Here is a 22416-nt window from a genome sequence, read left to right on the forward strand (position 1 = left end):
AAAATTCAGTATACAGGGTGTCCCCAAAGTCTTGGTGCCATTTTAAGCCTTAATAGACTTTTGGAGTACTTTGTACTTGTTAATTAGAAACTGAACACATCTTTAAATCTGTATCTCAATGAGCCTTGAGCCCTTCACATACTGAAAGAATATTTATTTATCCTCCTCTTGACTTTCTTTGCGCTAGTCCACGTTCCAGTTATCTGCCCATGAGAATAGTTAGGATAAAAAGATCCCATAATTTAGAGCTGGAGAAGACCTTAGGAATTATCAGTCCCGATCCTCTAATTTGACAGATAGGAAATGGAGGCCCAGAGTCTTGTATCTTGGAAACAGAAGGATCAAAATCCAAGGCTGAGTCCTCTGACCTCTGATACCCTACATTTCCCACCATATAATATTGTATCATGTGTAGAAGGAGACATGCTTATTAAGATTGCATATCTTCATGCATCAACTAGGTTCTTAGCATCTTTTTAAAAAATCTTTATCTTCTCTCTTAGAATCAATTTTAAGTATTGGTTCCAAGGCAGAAGAACAGCAAGAGCTAGGCAATTGGGTTTAAGTGACTTGCCCAGGGTCACAAAGCCAGAAAGTATCTGAGATCAGATTTAAACCCAGGACCTCTCATCTCTAGGTCTGACTCTCTATACACTAAGCTACCTAGCTGTCCCTTCTTAGCATCTTAAGAAGAAATCCCAGGAGTGGTTAGCTCCATCCCAACCTGTCCCACCCCAACCCTACCACTTCCATTCATTTTCTAATTCTTCACTTGTATACACTTATGTTTCTTCAAGAAACTGAGAACGTGGTAAAAACTAACTGATCCAAGTACAAATGGCAAAAGAGAAGACCAACAAGGGGCTTGGTCTTCCACAGATGCAGCCAAGACTCTCTTAGAGAGAAAGAGCAGAGATTATTATAAGGGAGGCAAAGCTGGCATGGAGCCCTGTGTGCCTGCCCAACAAATTAGCAGCTCTCAGCAGCAGCTCTGAGCTCTTGAAAGCAGTGGTTTTCAGTAGCAGCTAAATCTATAAGTGGTCCTAGAGAAGTTTTTGCCAATGACAAGTGACTTCCTATGATAGCAAGAAGATCCCTTTTTCAGAAAAGAAAAAGCATTCCCTTCAATGCGACAAATTCCTATTAAACATCTCCTATTTGTATGTACTACATACAATGTGCTTACTCACTAGGGATGCTAAGGTGAAATAATCCAATTCACACCAAAAGCATTTATTACATGTCTATCCTAGAGACAGCTAGGTGGCTCAGTGGATAGAATACCACACTTGGAGTAAAGAAGACCTTCACTTAAATGTAGCCTCAGACATTTACCAGCTGTGTGACCCTGAGCAAGACATATAACATCTGTTTGCCTCTGCTTCTTCAGTTGTAAAATGGAAATATGTTTGGGGCATGGAGGGAATACCTCTGGTGTAAGTGTTTGCCAAGCCTTTTTCTGGTCTACTTTCCTCTTTTGGTGTCCACTTCTCTCCTCTGTGGCTCCAAAAAGCTGTAACATGTACCACAGCCGCACTCTGGTAAAAACTTCTTAAACCAGGTAGAGGTTCATGGACAGGCCTCACCCATCAGTGAGTTGGCAAGGTATCTCTTCCAGGTATGTGAAGACTTCCCCCAGCAGGATGGGAGGATGAGAACAATTTGTTCCAAAGGCCATGAAGCAGGTGCTAGGGATATAGGCTTGGAGCTTGGTCAAATATCATAGAAGCCAAGGTCATCCACTTCATTCCAAGCCACCATCACCAGTCTTCTTTTTCTTTCTTTCTCTCTTTCTCTCTTTCTTTCTCTCTCTCTCTCTCTCTCTCTTTCTCTCTTTCTTTCTCTCTCTATTTCTTTCTTTCTTTCTTTCTTTCTTTCTTTCTTTCTTTCTTTCTTTCTTTCTTTCTTTCTTTCTTTCTTTCTTTCTTTCTTTCTTTCTTTCTTTCTTTCTTTCTTTCTTTCTTTCTTTCTTTCTTTCCTTATCTTACATCTTAGAATCAATTCTAAGACAGAAGAGCAGCAAAAGCTAGGCAATTGGGGTTAAGTGAACTTGCCCAGGGTCACATAGCTAGGAAGCATCAGAGGCCACATTTGAACCAAGTCCTGATGCCAGGCCTTGTGTTCTATCCACTGCATTACCTCACTGTCCTGCCTCCCCCCACCCTTAACTAGTCATCTTGACTTTTGTCTTGCCCCTGGAGTTTGATGACACAAAAAGAGAGAGTGAGGCTGATGACTTTATGCAACTGTGTTTTTCACTTAAATCCACCTCACATACAAGTCATTACCCTGTGATGTTATGGGTCCTTTTTGAAAATGAAGGATGAACAACAACAAAATAGGAATAATAATAGCATCTATATCTCAGAGTTCTTGTGAGGTTCAAATGAGATATTTGCAAATGCTTTGCAAACTTTAAAGTACTAAATAAATGCTATTATTATTACTGTGTACAAGTACAATAGCTCCTGCTGGCAAAAGAGCTTGCACTCAATGGGAGAAATAAGTAAATACAAATAATGCACAAGGTAAATGCAAAATAATTTTAAAAGAGTGAGCACTGAGAAGTGGAGGGCCCTGGAAAGGTCTCATGCAGTGGGTGGCAAATAGAGCTTAGCCTTGAAGGGAGCTATATATTCCAAGAGTTGGAGGTAAAGAGGGACAGCATTTCCAGGCACTGAGGGACAAGGGACAATCTGTCCCTTAGTGCCTAGAAATGCTGGGAGATGGAATGCTGTGTATGATTAATTGCAAGTAGATCATTTTGGGTGGAAGGTAGAGTGCCAAAGAAATTACAGTCCATTAAGAGATGGAAAAGTCATTTTACCCAAATAACTATGATAGAAGGCAGAAGGTGATAAGTACAAAGGGGAAGCACTGGCTGTGAGTAATTTGCTTCAGTACCATTTGCTACTGAAGAAAAGGAAAGCAATCTTAGAAAGAGAAGAAAGGGAAAAAATCCATTCATTCTGAGGTCAGATTTCCTTTGAACTGAAGCCTGGGGAACAAAGCCATAAACACAGAAGTAAGCAAAATAACTTCTGAATTGCCCCCAAATTTTTCACAGATCCAGTATTATATCCTGAGTCCCTCATTCGCTCACAGTCCACTGACTTTTAATTAACACATGATCCCACAAGCTGGTTTGTCTGTTTTTAAGTCTATGAGTTCTGAGATTTTTACCAGAAATAATTAAGATAAATAATGTTTTAGCACTTCAATTACATATAAAATTTGCTTTTGTGGATTAGTTCCATGGATACATGTGGGGATGGGGGGATCAACATATACCCTTTATGTCACTTGGGGAAACTAGACTCCCACATGGGCTGAGAGTCGGGCATGCAAAAGAAATATGACAGGAAGAAAATAATAAGCAAATCAGTGAACAGAGGAGAGGTTTTTTTCCTCCCTGATAATCTAGAAAAGGGTCACTGTAGACAAGTAGAAACCCACCACAAAAGGAAATCCACTTTTTGAATCTACCTGGATTGATGTGACTTTCTCTGTTTATCATAGCTGTATTCCCTATTGATGTCATCTCAATTTCAGGAACTGATTGTATATCTCAACAACCTTGCATTTTATTTTGCCTAATCATCATTATTTTTGCCTCTCCTTTCAAAATGGGAAAATTTCATTTCTTCCATCAATCCTGAACATGCAGACAAACCAGAGATTCACAACTTCTAATTACGTGCTATCCTGCTGTCTTTCTATAGATTGCCCTTCCACCCTCTTCTGAGCTAAATTTACTCAGGACACACACACACACACACGTACACTCTTTTCACCAACACAAATATCCCTCTCATCTCAGATTTCATTGCCACCATCAGTACTACAGGAACAGAAATATATAATTCTGTTACACTGCAAGATATTTGTTGGTAATTTTACTTTATGTACCATTTTGCCTAATCTTCCTTCTTTCAACTTATCTCAATCAACAAGCATTTCCTAAGCACTTGCCATGTGTAGGCCCTGTATTGGTTGCTAGGAATACAAAGACAAAAATGAAACAATCCTTGCTCTCAAGATGCTTCTATATTCTTATTTTAGGAGAAATAACATATGTATATGCAAGTTATATTATATTAGTATAAATATTATATAATTTTATATATTGTTATATAATATACAGAATATAGTGTTACATATTGTTACATATTACTATAGAATATAGTTACATATAATATAATACATATTATATAATGTTATATATTATTATATCATATAATTATATTATAACACAATATAATCCAATTCCATTAACTATATTATTTATATAATAAGAAACAACACATACATATGTAATTGTGTGTACATATAGAAAGAAGAAACAACATATGCATCAGTGAATGTATATATGTAATATTTATATTAAAAATATATTTACACATACCCATGTATCTTATATATGCATACATTTATAATCTATGCAAAGTTAATACAAGGTAATTTCAGGGGGAAATTTATTTACGTTAAGGCTGAAAGTCACATAACATATAACCTGATGGAATCTTTACCCCAATATCTCATGGGTTTTTAAAGCTCGACATGCTTAAAATAGAACTTGTTTCCCCCAAACCCATCCTTTCCTTAAATTTCTGTATTTTTATGGATTCTCCTTCCAGTCATTGAGATGTTAGCTGTGGAGTCATCCAGGATGCTTCATTTTACTCAACCCCAATAGCCAATAGATGTCACATCTTGTTAACCCTGCATCCTCAAGGCCTCTCTCGCCTGCCCCTCTTTTCTATTCACCTGACCTCTGTGCTAGAGCAGGACCCCATCGTCTCTGACCTAGCTAGCACAGTGGATGCCTTATTGGCTTTCCTGTATCCTGTTTTTACTCTCTCAGATACATCTTCCATATAATTGTCATATTAACATTATCAAAGATCTGACAATGCAGCCGCCCTGTTCAAAGTCTTTAATCACTTCCTATTGCCTCTAAAATAAAATACAAGTTTCTCTGCCTGACATTTAAAAGCCTTCACAGTCTGGCTCCTAGTAACCTTTCCAGTCTTATTTCACAGGATTCCTCTCATATCCTCCACTCCAGTCAAACTGTACCCATAGCTGTATGCTCTCGGAGCCTCAGAAGTGATCCTACGTGACTGAAATGTACTCTCATCACCTCTGACTCAGATGATCATGAGGTTCCTTCAAAACACAGCTTAGCTGACAGCTTCTATCCTGAGACTTTCTCTGATAAGTCTTGCTATTAGAACCGTCTGCTTCTTGAAATCATTTTTTACTTCTTTTCAATAGTTGTATAGTTGGCAGAGTGGATAGAATGTTGGTCTTAGAGTCAAGAAGACCCAAGTTCAAATCCTGCTTCACATACTTAATAATTGTGTTATCTCTGGGCAAGTCAATTAAACTGTCTTAGCTTTAGTTTCTTCACCTATAAGAAGAGGATAACAGTATCTACCTGGGAATATCAAGTGAGAGAATAGATGAAAAGCACATTGGAAACCTTAAAGTGATATAAAAATGCCAGTTCTTTTTGTTGCTAGCAGCAGAAGCACCACCATCATCAATATTATTGTTACATGTGTACCTATTTTATCCATTCTGCCCCTAGAAAAATACAAGTGTCCCTTCCACACTGTGTGGGTTAGGGGCATGGTGCCTTGAGATCTGGAAAATCTGAGTAGATCTTTTTGGCTTTCACGGTCTTTTTGCAAACTTTAAAATTAGGCATATGTATGGTATAAAAAGATGAAATATATTGATATTAAACAATACCATCCATATATTTTATGCATTATTGAGTTTCTAAACTTTTTCTGTGTCATCTGCAGCTTCTGCAAAACTCCCCCAAAATTACCACTTAATTTCTAATTGACTCATGATATATCAGAACTGTAATGGAGCTCTGTATAAACTTCTGTATAAATTTCTTAAAGGCAGGGATAATTTAATTTTTATCTTTATATCACAGAACTTGATATAATGCCCTTGGCTTTATAACTTACTCGACTTCTACCTCTCATTACAGAGTTGTAGATCTTTGGAAAGGAGAGCAAAACAGAAGGTAGTTACAGGAAATGACAAGAAAATGGTAGTAGAGGGCCCCTTGGTAAAGGACAGAGAGTGACAACAGGTTGACATGGCAGTAGCAGGCTTCTCCTTGCCAGGATTAGTCATTGGGTCTAACCTTTTTGTTTCACAAGTAACAAGCTAGTTTCATCCACAAAATGGTGGATGTTCCTATTAACCAGATAGCTGAGATCATGAAAAGCACCATTCACAAGACTTTTGTCTTCTCCTAAGTCAGCCCAGATGCTGAGTCTATGGCCCCTGTGCCATAAATCTCAGGTCTGGAGTTCTTTCAGCATTTCTTTGTCTTTATCTGATGATTCAATCTGGTAGGAGAAAGTTTAGCATTGAGTTTTAGACTGTGTTCTTTGCCCACTTGAAAAATTACTGAAATATACATTTATAGGCTTGTAGTAACTTCTGTGCTTCCTGGAGACTTTTGGGGTGTAGCAATATAAAGGATATGTAACCCCTTAGAAGATTTTTTTGTTATAATATTGCTTTGTTGTTATTACAGACTGCCTATTTGCTTGATTTTATATCAAGGGTAAAAAACTCTGAAGTATGTTTGTCTGTTTCTGTAAAGAGTCAGTGCAATAATGCTTAGGTCTCATGAGGAAGACTCCCTAAAATATGTCTAGTTAAGGAGGAGTTGGTATTTCTTACTAGGCGGGATCTTGGGGATATACCAATTGTATAAATTCACACATCTCTAGGTAATTAATTGGTACTAGCTGTGATAATTAGATTAAGTTTACCCTGCCCATCTTTAGATTTAATCAGCAAAGGTGAGAGCACCTCCAAATTCTGGGAGGTCCTAACCCAAGTGTGCTATAGTGAATGATGAATCAGTATCGACTGACCTGCCCCTTGGCAGTCTATGAGAAGTGTCTATTGTGATTGGGCACATAAGCTAGGGGAAGGCACAGGAAGTGGCGTATAAGTGACCCCTTTAAAAAGAGGGAGCAGAGTGAGTGAGAGGTCTTTGGTTGAAGAGGGCGTCTGGTGATGGACCTCTTCTGGTTCATGGAGGAGTGCTGGAACGCTGAGACCCTGGTGAGACTGCTTTAAATATTTTCTTTGAATTCCACTTAGTGAGTTTAAAGACTGACTGAATCTTCCTGAAGTTTCTTAAGAAACTTCTTTTAATAAGACTCTGTGAATGAAGTTTTGCTTCATTCACCTCCGGGCCTCTGGCCATCTGACTCTTGGCTGAGGGTTAAGATCTACCTGGATTAATTAGAGGATCGTAGTAAATTACCTACTGGGTTAGATTCTTATTTTCTTATTTCCCCTCTCTCTTCTTAATTGTAAATAAACTTCCATAAAAGTCAATTTTGATTTGAGATTATTCTTTTTTTTTTTTTTAAAACCTTAACTTCTGTGTATTGGCTCCTAGGTGGAAGAGTGGTAAGAGTGAGCAATGGGGGTCAAGTGACTTGCCCAGGGTCACACAGCTGGGAAGTGTCTGAGGTCGGATTTGAACCTAGGACATCCCATTTCTAGGCCTGACTCTCAATCCACTGAGCTACCCAGCTGCCCCCTTGAGATTATTCTTAATTGAGGATTGATAATAGTTCAATCCTCTGGCGACCATCTTTTCATATATTGAACCCATAAAACTCCTTTTTCCCCCTTAACATAGCCCAAAGAGATGGGCAGAGTAGGAGATAAAAGATCACCAACTCTCCAGTAAATACAAAGACATATTTTTTTTAGTATTTCTGACCAATGTAATGAATGCACACATCAAAGATGATGGGTATGGGATTTCTAAGGCCAATGTGGTTTTTTTGCTAAACAGGATCAGGATGGTGGCTACCAATGCCACCTAGCAGTTAAACTAGCACAGTGTACTGTACATAGAACTGAAATATTTATTGAATTGAGCTTTAAGCAATATTATATGTCATAGTTAATTTGGGTATGGTATGTTCTAGTATCAGTTAGGTTTATAATGTAATACAGCCAACACTCTTGATGTAGTATGCAGAAAGGCTCCTACTTCTTTAAATAGGTTGTTTTTTCCTATCCCACATCCTTTTTTTTCCCTCAATTTCTCTCCTTGCCTCTCTCTTTGAACTCCACAATTGGGAATTTCTCACTGAATCATGCCATCGAACTTTAGAGATTCCTGGCTCAGAGACTCCTTAGACTTAGAGAATTTTCAAATTTTCCTCTTGGTCCTACCATCACTAATTTTGTCATCTTTTCAGTAGATTACCAACAATCTAGCTGAATTTGAGTCTGAATTAGTAAGTAACTTTATCTAAGGAGAGTAAACTAGCAAGTCAGTTACAGACAGGATTCTGAACTCAAGTATGTTAGAGGACCAAGGGATAAAAAGGTAATTTTATCTGTTTTGCTAGACACAATTCTGCCAAATTGACATTGGCCTTGAAAAACTCTGGGAAATTTATCAAGGACTTAACTAAATTACAAATACCAGGCACATCATGCATTTCTTTCATACTTGCAATTGGTTATTCAGTTTAAACATCTGTTAGGTTTGTGGAGTGCATTTTATTCTTCCTTTCCAAAGGCTGTTTTGGGCTCATGGTTTCTTTACCCTTAATCACTCCATCTAGCAAATTCTTTCCCTGAAACATCATTTTAAGTCTGAATAGAGTAATAAAAATGAAGCATTTTTGTAATAATGGTGTAATAAAAATGAATCTCTCTAGTCACATACTCAAGAGAGCTAGCAGAGGAATTAGGAAGACCTGGGTTCAAGACACATAATACTCATATGACCATTGGCAAGTCACTTGACTTCTTAGTGCCCTTCAAACAATCTTCTAAGTTACTATGTTGTAATACCAGTAGTTCACTAAAGAGTCAAACAATAAGAACAATAAAAAGTTATAATGGCAGGCAGCTAGATGGTTAATTAGATAGAGCGCCAGGCTTGGAGATGGGAAGTCCTGGGTTCAAATTTGACCTCAAACACTTCTTAGCCGTGAGACCCTGGGCAAGTCATTTAACCCCCATTGCGTTGCCCTTACCACTCTTCTGTCTTAGAACCAGTGCATGGTATTTATTTTAAGACAGAAAGAAGTTTTTAAAAAAGAAAGAGCTATAACAACAAGATAAATGGTGTAAGAATCAAAATACTTGAGTTCTAGTCCTGCATCTGCCACTAATGAGCCATGTGACCTTACATACATAATGAAACCTTTCTGAAATTTAGCTTCTTCCTTTGTTATCATAGTGATATACAACTTACTTCAAAAGATTGTTATGAGCATCAGATGAGATACTAAACATGCAAATACTTTGTAAATGTGCTAGAACCACAGAAACAGAGTTGGAAGAGGCTTCAGAAACCACCTACTACAAGCCCCATCTGAAGCATCACTGCAACATTTCTGACCAGCAGTTATCCAACCTCCACTCAAAAAGTGACTGGGAACCTCACTCTACTTTTGGACATGTCTAATAATTAGGATTTTTTCCCTTATATTGAGTTAAAATTTGCTTCTCTTTGCTTCCACTCATGGCTCCTAGTTCTTCCCTCAAGGACCAAGAAGAATGAGTCAAATACCTCTTCCTCATCAATCAAGCAAAGTAAAGGGCTTTAAAACAGTTATAAAGTGCCACTTATTGTGTCTATTTCACAGGAACGCACAAATGTATGGAATTAGTGTTCTTAGGCTAGGCAATGTGGTATAGTTGGATAAACTGGCAGATTTGGAATCAAAAATACTTGTGTTCAAATCTTGCCATCGCCTTAGGATCTGTGTAACCACAAACAAGTAAGTCATATAACATTTCTGAACATCAGCTTCTCCATCTATAAAATTAGGATAATAATCAACAGTCTCTATAGGATTATTGCGAAGCTACTAAAAGCTTCTCCAAAACACAAATTCAATCTCATTGATGAATGAATGAAAAAGTATTTACTAAATGCTTTAGTAAGGAGGGAACACAAGTTCTGGCAGTCTCTATCAAGATAAAAAGGTTCTGAGTACAATCTATTCTGAGCAATAGACTGAGCAGCCCAAGTATAGACAGGGTCATCACCTCTAAGCTTGTCACTTGTCAATGGATTCTTTGGCCATGAAATAAAGAAAATCACCTTCCATCCTGCATAACCTCCTTCTGCTCCTGCAAATGAGGATGGGACAGCATTGCAAGACAGGGCAGAGAAGCGAAGGACCACGTCGTGTTTTAATTATCTATAATCATCAACTTAGTTGTTGGAATTATAAATGTGAGCTCCTTATTCTATGACCAATGAGTGGAGAAACCGCCTAAATATTAACTACTAAAATGACTAAATCATGTCAATATTAATATTCTTGGTATAATATAAAAGAAGCCAGAAGACCAAGGGAAATTTTATCTAAAAGGAAAGAGAAGCCAATAAAGAAATTGGTGAAGCTATTTTATGTATCCAGTGGCTCCAAGAAATATCATTTCATGCAACATTTGGTCAACATCATCATCACAATGATAATAATAGCTAACATTTACATAGCAACTGAACCTTTGGGAAGCACTCTACATATTTTGACTCATTCGATCCTCATAGTAACCCTGAGAGGTGGGTACTATAATTATTCCCATTTTACAGAAATTGATGCTGAGAGAGGTTAAGTCATTTACTCAGGGTCACACAACTAGTAGGTGTCTGAGGTAGGATTTGAACTCATAGGGAATATTTTGCATGATAATTACAAGTATAATCCAGATCAAATTGCTAACCAGTTCTGGGAAGGAGGAGGGAAGGGAGAGAGGGAAGAAAATTTCTATCATTTAACTTCAGAAAACGAATGTGGGAAATTGTTATTATGTGTAATTGGTAAAATATCTTTACAAATTAAAAATACATAGATGAACTCATAGGAACATATTCATGATAAATAAACTTGGCAAGATCACCCTGAAAATATCTGCACCACAATATCTACCAAATAGGATAAAGAGATCAAGTAGACAAATAAATTTGTTGTTATTTCAATGGTGTCTAACTTTGTGACCCCATTTGGAGTCTTCTTAGCACAGATAGAGGAGTGGTTTGTCATTTTCATCTCCAGCTCATCTTAAAGGAGAAATAGAAGCAAACAGGGTTAAGTAAGTGACTTGTCCAGGGTCACACAGCTGGTAAGTATCAGAGGCCAGAATTGAACTCATGAAGAAGAGGCTTCCTGATTCCAGTTCCATACTCTATCCACTGCACCACCTAGCTCCTTGTACAAAGAAATTTAGACTTTCTGATGTGATAATGCATGTAAAATGCTTTATCAAGATTAAAGAGCTACCTAAATTCCAATGATTAGGAGCACTTAAACAAAACCATTGCTGCTTTGTGCAGAGGTTAGCTTTCTCCATAGAGCAATGATCCCTCTTTCTTCTTAGGGTCAGGGCACAGAGTTCTCAGAGCACAACTTCAGCTCCCCAACTCCTGAGCAGGCAAAGAAGGAAGCTTTCTCAAGAGCTCAGTGCCGTGGGAGAGTATCTAAAGTAAGGCTTCAGAGGCTTACTGATCCCGGCTGTCAAAGCTGACAGAGTTTTGTCAAAACTGACAAAAGAATTTCTGAGTGGCATTCCTGAAAAGCTTCCAGTTGTGATTCAGACAGATTGCTCCTCATGTTCTGCCAGTCAGGCGTTTAGCTGATTTCCACACTGTTGCTAATGGGCAAAGAGGTATTTGGCTGAGTGGCGAGGGGTACAAATGGATTGGAGAGAGACAAGGTGAGTCTCCAGCGAATAATTTTTTGCCTTAATCAAGGTGTTCACCCTTCTCTACTTCTCGTGGGGCCTGCCAAGCGGAGGTCAAAATTTTATGGCTGGCAGCCCTGGGACGAATGACTGCCAGCAGCTACATTTGTCAGTGTAACCCGCTGAAAACCCCATTCCATCGCTGAGTCCCAGGGCCAGGAAACCTTTCATTCCTGTATTTACAGGGACGTGAATCTCTTGGCAGGAAGCAAGGATGGTACGAGGAGTAGATGAGGCACTTAAGAGCCTCTCCCAAGATGGCAGGCCACTTGGGAGCTTCTTAATGGATTACTCCTTCATCAGGATTTGCTACACCTACTCTAGGCATTGTGCTAGCACTGGTGAGAAGACGAGAAAAACAAAACAGCCCCTGTGCTCAAAAGCTTACTCTCTGTTGGGGAAGACACTACGTCCATCTAACAATATGGCGCATGCACGGACCCCTTTGGCTTGCTCAAATGGAATCTCTACATGGAGGATGGGCAGGAGCTACTCCTGGGAGAATCAGGATGATGGCTTGGAAAGGATGGAGCATGATCCATGGACATTATGTAACTGGTACTAGCTGGCTTGCCACATGGTTGGGAGAAGTCTTTTTTTTTTTTTTTTTCCATTGGCTGGGTAGCTGGAACTCCCTTGATATCTTTTTAAAAGGGTCTGAGTCAGCTCTAGCCATCTCCCTTCTGTATTTTTATCTGGGGGAATGTGCTACTCACAGTGTCTAGTGAAAGAACTATACTCTAAAGAGGAAAGGTCACACTGTCTTACCCTCCTTATCTGCCACAACTATATTCCTTCCTCAAAAAATGGGACCTCCTTGGCTTTTTGGTTTGTTTTCCATTCTCAGAAAAGAAAGTAAAGTTTCCATCCCTGGAAGTTTCAAAGACTGGGAAAATGAGGCACAGAAATCTGGGAGGTGGAAGCTGGGCATACAGCCAGTGGAGCATTGATGCCCTGAGGCTCAGTGAGTAAGGTTCAAGGACTCAATCTTTGGGAGTGACCTTTGGGATCGCAGCCTAATGGAAGGATTCATCTGGCAAGAATGCCACCTTTGGGTGTGAACTTGGTGGTTCCATTACTATGTAGCAGCTGAGCTCAGTTATGAAACTAATCCCCTCCCTGCTAATATTATATTGGTAAATGGGAAATTATACCCACAAAGTATTAGGGGAAATATTTGTACATTTGTTCCTATTATATTTTTGGAGTAGGTACCCATTTGTACAAGCTAATTAGATGTTAAATCATTAAATGGAGCTGGGGGTCCTGTTGAATGCTCCCCTTAAAGAGAGGAAATAGCTGGTAGGGGCTTGAGCTCTTGGTAGAGAGATTTTCCAATGCCCCACAGGATACTTGAGAACCTAGAGGGGAAAATATAACAAGACTGGTGCTAACAGAGCAGATCAGAGTATACTTTTTATTTAAGTATACATAAAAGATAAGACAACGTAAAATTTTAGGAGGAAGGGACTAGCAGTTGGCAGGGGGGAAGGAAGGGAATGAAAGGCTCAGGGAAGAAGATACTGTTTGATCTGAGTTTTGAAGGAAAGTAGTAGTGCCTGGGGGTAGATGGGAGGAGGGAGTTCATTACAAGCTTAGGAGATCTTTATAAAACCAGAGAAAGATGGCATATGGTATATAAGGAACTTCCAAAAAGGCCAGTAGAGTGTGGGGGGAAGAGGAGTCAGGTGGTGAAGTGCTTTAAATGCCACACAGCAGAATTTGTATTTGATCTAGAGGTTGTCGGGAGTCATGGATGTTTTATGAGCAGGAGAGTGTGACGGTCAAATCTCTGCTTTAAGAAAATCATATTGACAGCTATATGGAAGATGGAGTCATGCAAGAATGATGTGTCTCAATCAAATCATCTATTCTGGAACTTCTTGGGCTGAGCTCAAGGGTTCCAGCTTGGTGGTACAATGGATAGAGTACCAGGAGTTTAAACCTGGTCTCTGACACTAATTGTGTGAATCTCAGCAACGACAATCTCTGTTTTCCTCAGTTTTCTCAACTATAAAATGGAGTTACTAAGAGCACCAATCTTGTGGGGTCAAAAATGAAATAATATTTGTAAAAAGCACTTAGCACAGTGCCTGGCACATAGTAGGCTCTGAGAGAAGCGAATAAATGTTTGTTCTCTGCCTTTTCCTTTCCTGTTTGGTTCCTTCCACATGGTTTCAACAAAAACTTTCTGGTTCATCCATGGTACCTGGCTAAGGATTATTGATGAAGTCAGAATTCAGATTGCAAGGGTCTGAAAAAGGACTAGGACAGGAAATGGAGAAAATGACTGTAGATTTTTTAAAAACTTACCTTCTGTCCTAATATCAACTCTAAGACAGAAGGGCAACAGCTAGGCAAATGGGGTTAAGTGACTTGCTAAGGGTCACATTCATCTGGGAAGTATCTGAGGCCACATTTAAACCTAGGACCTCCCAACTCCAGGCCTGGCACTCTATCCACTGTGCTGTCTAGTTGTCCCCCTGGTTTGTTTTTTAATAGGAGTTTATGACAGAGAAGAAAGATATAATGTGAAAGCTTGAAAGGATAATAAATGCAAGTGAAGGTTATCTTTTGTTGTTGTTTTTTAAAGAATGGGGGAGTCTTGGGTTATTGGTGGTCATTAGGGAAGGAGCCAGTAGAAGGGAAGAGTGACTATTGGAGGAAGAATTGGTGTATTACTAGAGGGTCAAGATACTGGTGTAGACAGGAGAGAGCCAGATGAAAGGCACAACTATAAAGGAGACTGGGGTGTGATATAAAGGGGTTTTGAGGGGATTCTTCTCATTTGATAGAAGAAGAAATAGCATTGGAAAGTGTAAGCCACTAATTCAGACTTCCACAGTGAGTAAGCGTCAGAGCTAGGATCCGAATCCAGTTCTGTCCTTATTGTACAAACTGCCTTTCAAACGGCTAGGTTACCATGTCGTCCAATCTCCCCAATCACTGGAAAAATATTACTTAATCAAGTGTTTGTATCTCAGTAGACAACCACAGAGAAAGGACCACTTTAAGCCAAAGAAATAATCTCTAAGTCTAGAATTTTAGTGTCTCTGTGGGAAAGAGTAATTGAAGATTCCAATCCCCCTTAATGTTAGACACTTCTCTCTGTTGATTATCTCCTACTTATCCAATATCTGATCCTACAGTCTGTTGATTATCTCCCATTTATTTTGTTTGTATACATTGATTTTACATGTTGTCCCCCTCATTTCACTCGAGAGAGTCAAATGTCACAGGAGAGAGACCCTTGAGAACAGGGACTGTCTTTTGACTTTTATATATTTTTTGGATTCCCAATGCTTGGTCAGGACTTTACACATAGCAGGCATGCTATGTTAAATGACTAACTGAGGCAGAAGGCTAAATTGCTCAATAGATGGAGAACTAGACCTGGAGATGGGAGGTCCTGGGTTCAAAAATGGTCTCAGACACTTCTTAGCTGTGTGACCCTGGGCAAGTCACTTAACTCCCATTGCCTAGCCCTTACCTCTCTTTTGCCTTGGAACCAACATAGTATTGATTCTAAGACAAAAGGTAAGCATTTAAAACAAAAAAAATTACAGACTGAATAGGTTTTGATCAATGACACATGTTAAAACCAGTGGAAATGTGCGTTGGCCATGGGTGGGGGGAGAGTGGGGGGTGAAGGGGAAAGTAGGAGCATGAATCATGTAACCATGTTAAAAATGAATATTAATAAACGTTTAAAAAAATTACAGACTGAAGGCAGCAGAGCCTTGCCTAACTCTTCAAATCATACCACATGGGCAATTGTCCATTTTTTCCATTCTTAAGACCACTCCCGAAAAGGGGCTAACCTTACACTTCTTTAAAATAAGAACTCTTTGATGGCAAGGCTCAGGCAGTATATAAGTTCTCTTCAATGTGATTCAATAAATATTTACTAAATACTTACTATTTGATAAAACATTTTTGTTGTTCATTAGTGTCCAACTCTTTATGACTATAGTAGTCCAGTATTGCCCATGGGATTTTCCTGGTAAAGACACTGGAGTAGTTTGCCATCTGCTTCTCCAGTGGATTAAGGCAAACAGAGATTAAATGACTTGCCCAGGATCACACAGCTACAAAGTGTCTTAGGCTGGATTTGAACTCTGGTGTTCCTAACTCCAGACCCAGTACTGCCATCTTTATACTACCTTGACTTCATCAAATAGGGGGAAATGCCTGATACATTGCTAGGTGTAGTGAATACAGAGGAAAAAGAATTAACTTGTCCTCCAAGAACTTACATTCTACCAATTCCATTCCATTTTAAATATTATGACCAGTACCCCCTTATTAATATTAATTGTTTAATTGAGATTATATTAATAAATTATTATATTTTATGTTATAAATATAATACACAGTACATAGAACATATTATAAATAATAAAAGTTATGTTAATAAAGTAATTAATATCATTGATTAGACCTCATTCGGACCCTAGCACACTGGTCTTTTTCAATGAATCGGCAATAGTCTCAGAGGTGTATTCTGTGGCCCCGCCGGCTTCCCAGGCTGGCAGGATCTGACGGCTTTTGCCAGCCTAGCCAAGCCTTGTCCTTGTGCGATAAAGAACAAAGTTGTGCATGAATTCTTTGCACATCCCGACTCAGCAGAAGCTCCCCGTTTCCATTCAGGGCTGGTCCAAGGCTAGCAACCGTGCGTCATCGATGCTTTCACCTTGCACTCAGGGTCAAACATTTCATCTAAAGACCTCAAAGCTTTGACAGCCACCAGCTAATTCATTCTACCGATGTCCTTGCCAGGAACAGCTGGCAGGGCAAGGCCTGAGGACGGCTGCCTACAGTCCTGGGAGAAAACAAGGAGCTCACCACGAAGGGAGAGGTAGACTGTCAAAGGAGGTGAGCAGGAGAACCAGCCCTCTCTGGCTCCCTGCTCTCCACCTGGCAGCCGTGCACACGCAAACCATCACCTAGGCAAATAAGCTGGGAGGCCCAAGGCAACCACAGGGCTACGGTTTAATGGGACTACTTTTTACAAGGTGTGTCGTGCCACCCTTTGTAACTACATTTGTGAAAAAAAAAATATATATATATATACACATATATATACATATATATAGTCACACCTTTCCAGAGCGAGTTTCTTATTCCAAAGAACCAAAGGAGGGCTTATGGCCTCAATCTTTTTTTAAAATTTGATTTAATTTTTAATTTTTTTCCCACAGTTCCATGATTCTTGTTGTCTCCCTCTCCTCTTCCCTCCCACCTCCCAGAGTTTACAAGCAATTCCATTGGGTTGTACACACATTATCCCTCAGTACTTATTTCCACATTATTCATTTTTGTAATAAAGTGATTTTTTGAAAACCGAAACCCAAATCATATTCGCATATAAACAAGTGATACATCCTATGTTTTCTTCTGAATTTCTGTGATTTCTACTTGTGGCCTCAATCTTGATCCATTTGTTGTTTAAAAAAAGATTGCTTTTCTCAAAAAAGATATGTAGATATAACAGATATTCAGGTGATGGATCGATAGTGTGTGTCCTTTAGGCAGTAGGGTTGCCAAGCTTCTCACTTGAACGAGGAGAGATTGTGGAGAGGGAAGAGGGGAGAAAGGTGACCCCCAAAGCAGGGGTGTGATAGAGTCAGTTTGAACCGGGCAGAAACTAGAACTAGCTAGAAAATTGTGAAATTTGTAGTCTGAACATTAATGTCTTAGGAATCTGCAAAACATACAAGTAGTGTTTGATTCATTGTTTTGTTGATTGTACAAACTTAAGAAAGTCATGAGAAAAAAAGGTTAATGAGGCAGATTAAAATGAGTACATTTTTTTACCCCAGAGAGCCTCTTATTAAACATTTCCCAGCATACCATATCCCCCAAACTTCAACAATGACAACAAATAGTTAATTTTGCCAAACAGGTGGCAGAGGTATCTTTGTAGTGCTTTTATTTAGTAATCAAAAAGCAGCCTCCTCCTTTATCAAAGAGGGAAAAAATGTTGACAGGAAGGTCAAAGTTCCTCTGTGTTGAAAAGAACTCTTAAGAACTCTTTTAATGAGGGACTGTTGAGCTAATTGCCTCTATTCCCTTGCCACCCTCACTCTCCTCAAGCCATCTGGCTTCTGACCACCACCATTCTACTGAAAATGTCCTTCTTATTTTTTATTTTTAAAGCTCTTACTTTTTGCCTTAGTATTGGTTCCAAGGCAGAAGAGCAGTAAGGGTTAGGCAGTTGGGGGTTAAATGACTTGCCCAGGATCACATAGCTAGGAAGTGTCTGAGGTCACATTTGACTCAGGACCACCAGTCTCTAAGCCTGGCTTTCTCTCCACTGAGCCACCTAGCTGCCCCCAAAAGAGTCCTTTTCGAAGTTATCAATGCCTCCTAAAAGATAAATTCATTGACCTTTTCCCAGCATTTATCATCTTTGATTTCTCTGCTGACTATTCTCCTCCTAAAGAATCCTCTCTCCTGCCTGTATTTCAGACATCATACTCTCCCCATTCTTCTCCTAGCACTTGATTCATTCTTTTCCTTCTCCAAGAGCTCTTTTCCTCCAATACCTTAAGATGAGAATTCCCCCAAAGTCTATTTTTTAAAACTCCCTTTCTAGCCTGGTTAGTCGTGTTCAATGTTATGGCTTAAAGTGGCATCTTTGTGGAGATGTCTCCAGACTTGATCTCTTTTCCAGACCCAAGTCACCAAATGCCTTCCCAGCATCTCCACTTGGGGGTTCTACTGGCACCTCAAACTCAAAATATCTAGAAATAAACTATCTTTCTCCCTAAATCTACCCCTCCTTTTAACTTGACTACATTCCTAGCTGTCACACACCCATTCAACCAGTCTCTAATGTTTATAATTTAAAGGATATCTTTGGGGATCAGCTCAGTTGGATAAAGAACCAGGGCTAGAGGTGGGAGGTCCTGGATTCAAATATGCCCTCTCACATTTCTTGGCTGTGTGACCGTGGGCAAGTCACTTAACCCTCATTGCCTAGTCCTTATTGCTCTTCTGCCTTAGAACCACTACATACTATTGATTCTAAGAGAGTAAGGGTTTAAAAAATAATAAAGGATATCTTTGACCCTCCCTTTCCCCCTCAGTTCTCAAAACCATTCAGTTTACCAGGTCCTATTATCAGAGTCTACCTCCATGGCATCTCACTCATTGTTCTATATTGTAGCCCCTTGCCATCCCCCTGTCCCACTGCTCTCCCCATTAACATTGCCACTTATCCAGCCCCCTCCCCATCACATACCTGTTACTTATTTGTAATGGTCTTTTTTTTTTAAACCCTTACCTTCTGTCATGGAGTCAATACTGTGTATTGGTTCCAAGGCTAAAGAGTGGTAAGGGCTAAGCAATAGGGATTAAGTGACTTGCCCAGGGTCACACAGCTGGGAAGTGTCTGAGGCCAGATTTGAACCTAGGACCTCCCATCTTTAGGCCTAGTTCTCAATCCATTGAGGTACCCAGCTGCCCCCTGTAATGACCTTTTAACAAGTCTTCCTTCTCAATTTTACTCCTTTCCCCCTACCAACCTATGAAGCAAAGATAACCTGTCCCATGCACAAATGAGATGTAGGCACGTCACTTCTCAGCTCAAAAACCTTCACTGGCTCCCTACTAGACTGATGAGTAAAATTCAAATTCCTCTGCTTTGTTCTTTTTTTTTTTCTTCTTCAGTCTTAAGGCCTTCCTCAACCTGAGCCCACCAGATTAAAATTCAGGAAACACTCTGACTCTTCTAAGTTGTTTACAATCTTCCTTCTTAAACCTTGAACAGCACTTTCTTTTGTAATTATCTAAAGCACTTGTAATAATAATACATTTACCCAAAGCCTCACGGTTTGCAGAGCATGTTTTTAATACCAATCCTGAGAAGTGGGTAGATGTTCTTATAATACAATGTAGGCAGCCAGGTGGTGCAGTGGATAGAGTGCAGGGCCTAGAATTAGGATAGACCTGAGTTCAAATGAGACCTCAGGCACTTCCTAGCTACATGACCCTAGTTTGGCTCTTCCTACCCTAATACAATCCCTGATCATTTACCTATTCCAGAATGAGACTTCTATTACCTACTATAGAGTTTAAAGGGAAAAAGAGAGTTAAAAAGGGTTTATAGCTGCTTATAGTTATTCAAAATAATAGCATCTGCATCACAGGGTTGTTATAAAAACATGAATACCTTTGGACCCAGCTAATATCCTTTTAAGTTTCTTCCTAAGTTGATAAAAATGGAAAAGATCCTATATGTTCTAAAATATTTATAACAGCTTTTTTGTGGTGTAAAAAACTGGAAATTGAAGGGCTGTCCATCAATTAGAGAATGGCTAAACAAGTTATGGCATGTGGTTGAGATGGCATACCACTGTGCCGTAAGAATTGACAAAAAAGGTTAATTTGGGGAAACCATGGAAAGATCAACTTGAAATTATGAAGAATGAAATGAAAAGAACCAAGAGAACATTGTATGCAGCAACAGAAATATTGTTTGAAGAATGACTTGTGTATGTTACCTACAGAGAAAGAATTGATAAACAGAAATAAATAAGACATAGCTTTATATATACATATCTTATATATTATCTTCACATGAATTTTACATCTTTCCTAAAATTTGATCTATAACATGATTGGTCGATCAATAAACATTTATTAAGTACCTGCTATGTGCAAGGCAGTGTGCTAAGTAAGCCTTGAGGATACAAAAAGAGGTAAAAAGACAGGCACTGCCCTTAAGGAGCTTACAATCTAATAGAGAATAAAGCAAACAAGCAAATACGTACAAATAATTTACATACAAGATAAACAGGAAATGATTAACAGAGCAAAGGCACTAAAATTAACAAGGTATTGGAAAAGGCTTCCTGTAGAAGGTAGAGTTTTAACTGGAACTTGATGGAAGCCAGAAGGTAGAGATGAAGATGAAAAATATTCCAGGCATTGGGAAAATCACTCTGAGATGAGATGAAATGGAACATCAAGGAAGTCAGAGTGTCAGGGGATTTCAAAAGGAAGCCGTTAGAGGAGAAATATAATAAATTGACATTTATCGCTCTAGATTAGCAGCCTGATCATGTCTATTTTGGAACTAATAGAAGCCCAGAGTTGAGCCCCACAGTTGTTGCAGTTGGAGTAAGCACCCTCTTTCCAACTTACCTTTCCAAGATGGTCTTGGGAGAATTCAAGAAACTCTCTGAAGATGAGAAATAGACCAGTCATTATTTTGTGACTAGACTGTTTTCATCACTATAAATTTTCATCCTCAAAGAACTCTAAAAGGTTGGGTCCCCTAACAGGATCATTGAATGCCCATCTGCAAAGAAGCTTCCGTCACGGTTAAATATTATAAAGTTTATGTTGACTAACTAGCTACTGTAGTGGCAATAGATTTAGGAAATCTGGTTTACCACTTTGTTAATGTTGAGATAACATTTACTGTAATATGTAGTACTTGTTATAGTATAAGCTTCTTCAAGGCCTGGATTGCTTTTTATTCTCTTTATCTTTATATCTCCAATGATTAGCATGATGCCTATTATCTTAATCTTAATAGGATATTAATAAATATTTACAGAATTAAACTGAAGTGATAGAAGAGTGGAATAGAAAGTAGGCTGCATTTGGAGTCAGAGGACCTGGATTGAAATTCTGCTTTTATTTATTATCCAAGGAATCTTTGACATATTACTTAGGACCTAGATTCAAATTTTGGTTCTGTCTAATAATTGGGAGGCCTTTGGCAAATTACTTAACTTTTCTGGGACTCAATTTCCTTAATGAAAGGTATGGACTAGATGATATTTATTTTAAAGCCCCTTCCAGCTATAAATCTGCGTTCCTAGAGCCAGCTAGGCAGGACAGTGGATAGAGTACTGGGGCCTCAAATCAGGAAGACCTGAGTTCAAATACTACCTCAGACACTAACTAGCTGTGTGACCTAGACAAGTAACTTAACCAGGATGCCTGGCACATAGTAGACACTTAATCAATCTTTATTGACCACCTTAGCTTGTTTAATTAAAAAATAGGGAGAATAATACAACCACCTCCCAGGGTTGTAGGGATCAAAACAGAAAAAATTTGTAAACATTTAGCACTATTGATCAGTTATATCGGTCATGTTGGCTCTTCATGAACTTCATTTGGGATTTTCTTGGCAAAGATTCTGGAGTGGTTTTCCATTTCCTTCTCCACTTCATTTTCAGATAAGGAACTGAGGCAAACAGAGTAAAGTGACTTGCCCAGAGCCAAACAGCTAAGAAGTATCTAGGGACAGATTTGAACTCACAGAGATGTCTTCCTGACTTCAAGCCTGATGCTCGACCCACTGTACCACCTCGCTGCCTGGCTCCTTAATACATGCTTATTTCCTTTTTCCACCATAATCATGAAATCCCGACAAGAGATACTATAAGGATGATAGTCAACTCCAGTTATTGCATCCTCAAATGTCAGTGATAGAATGAGGAGTTGGCAGTGTTTAGGTAATAAAGCGCCACTGAAAAATGATGAATTGCTAAAGAAGACACTATAGTATGGTATGATAATCCATCCTTCCTACAGTGGCCAGATTCATCTTCCCCATTCATGGATCTAACCATGGCATTTTTCTGCTCCAAACCCTTCAGTGACCATTTCTTCTCA

The sequence above is a fragment of the Gracilinanus agilis genome, chromosome 2, assembly GCF_016433145.1.
Source record: "Gracilinanus agilis isolate LMUSP501 chromosome 2, AgileGrace, whole genome shotgun sequence".
Classification (NCBI taxonomy): Eukaryota; Metazoa; Chordata; class Mammalia; order Didelphimorphia; family Didelphidae; genus Gracilinanus; species Gracilinanus agilis.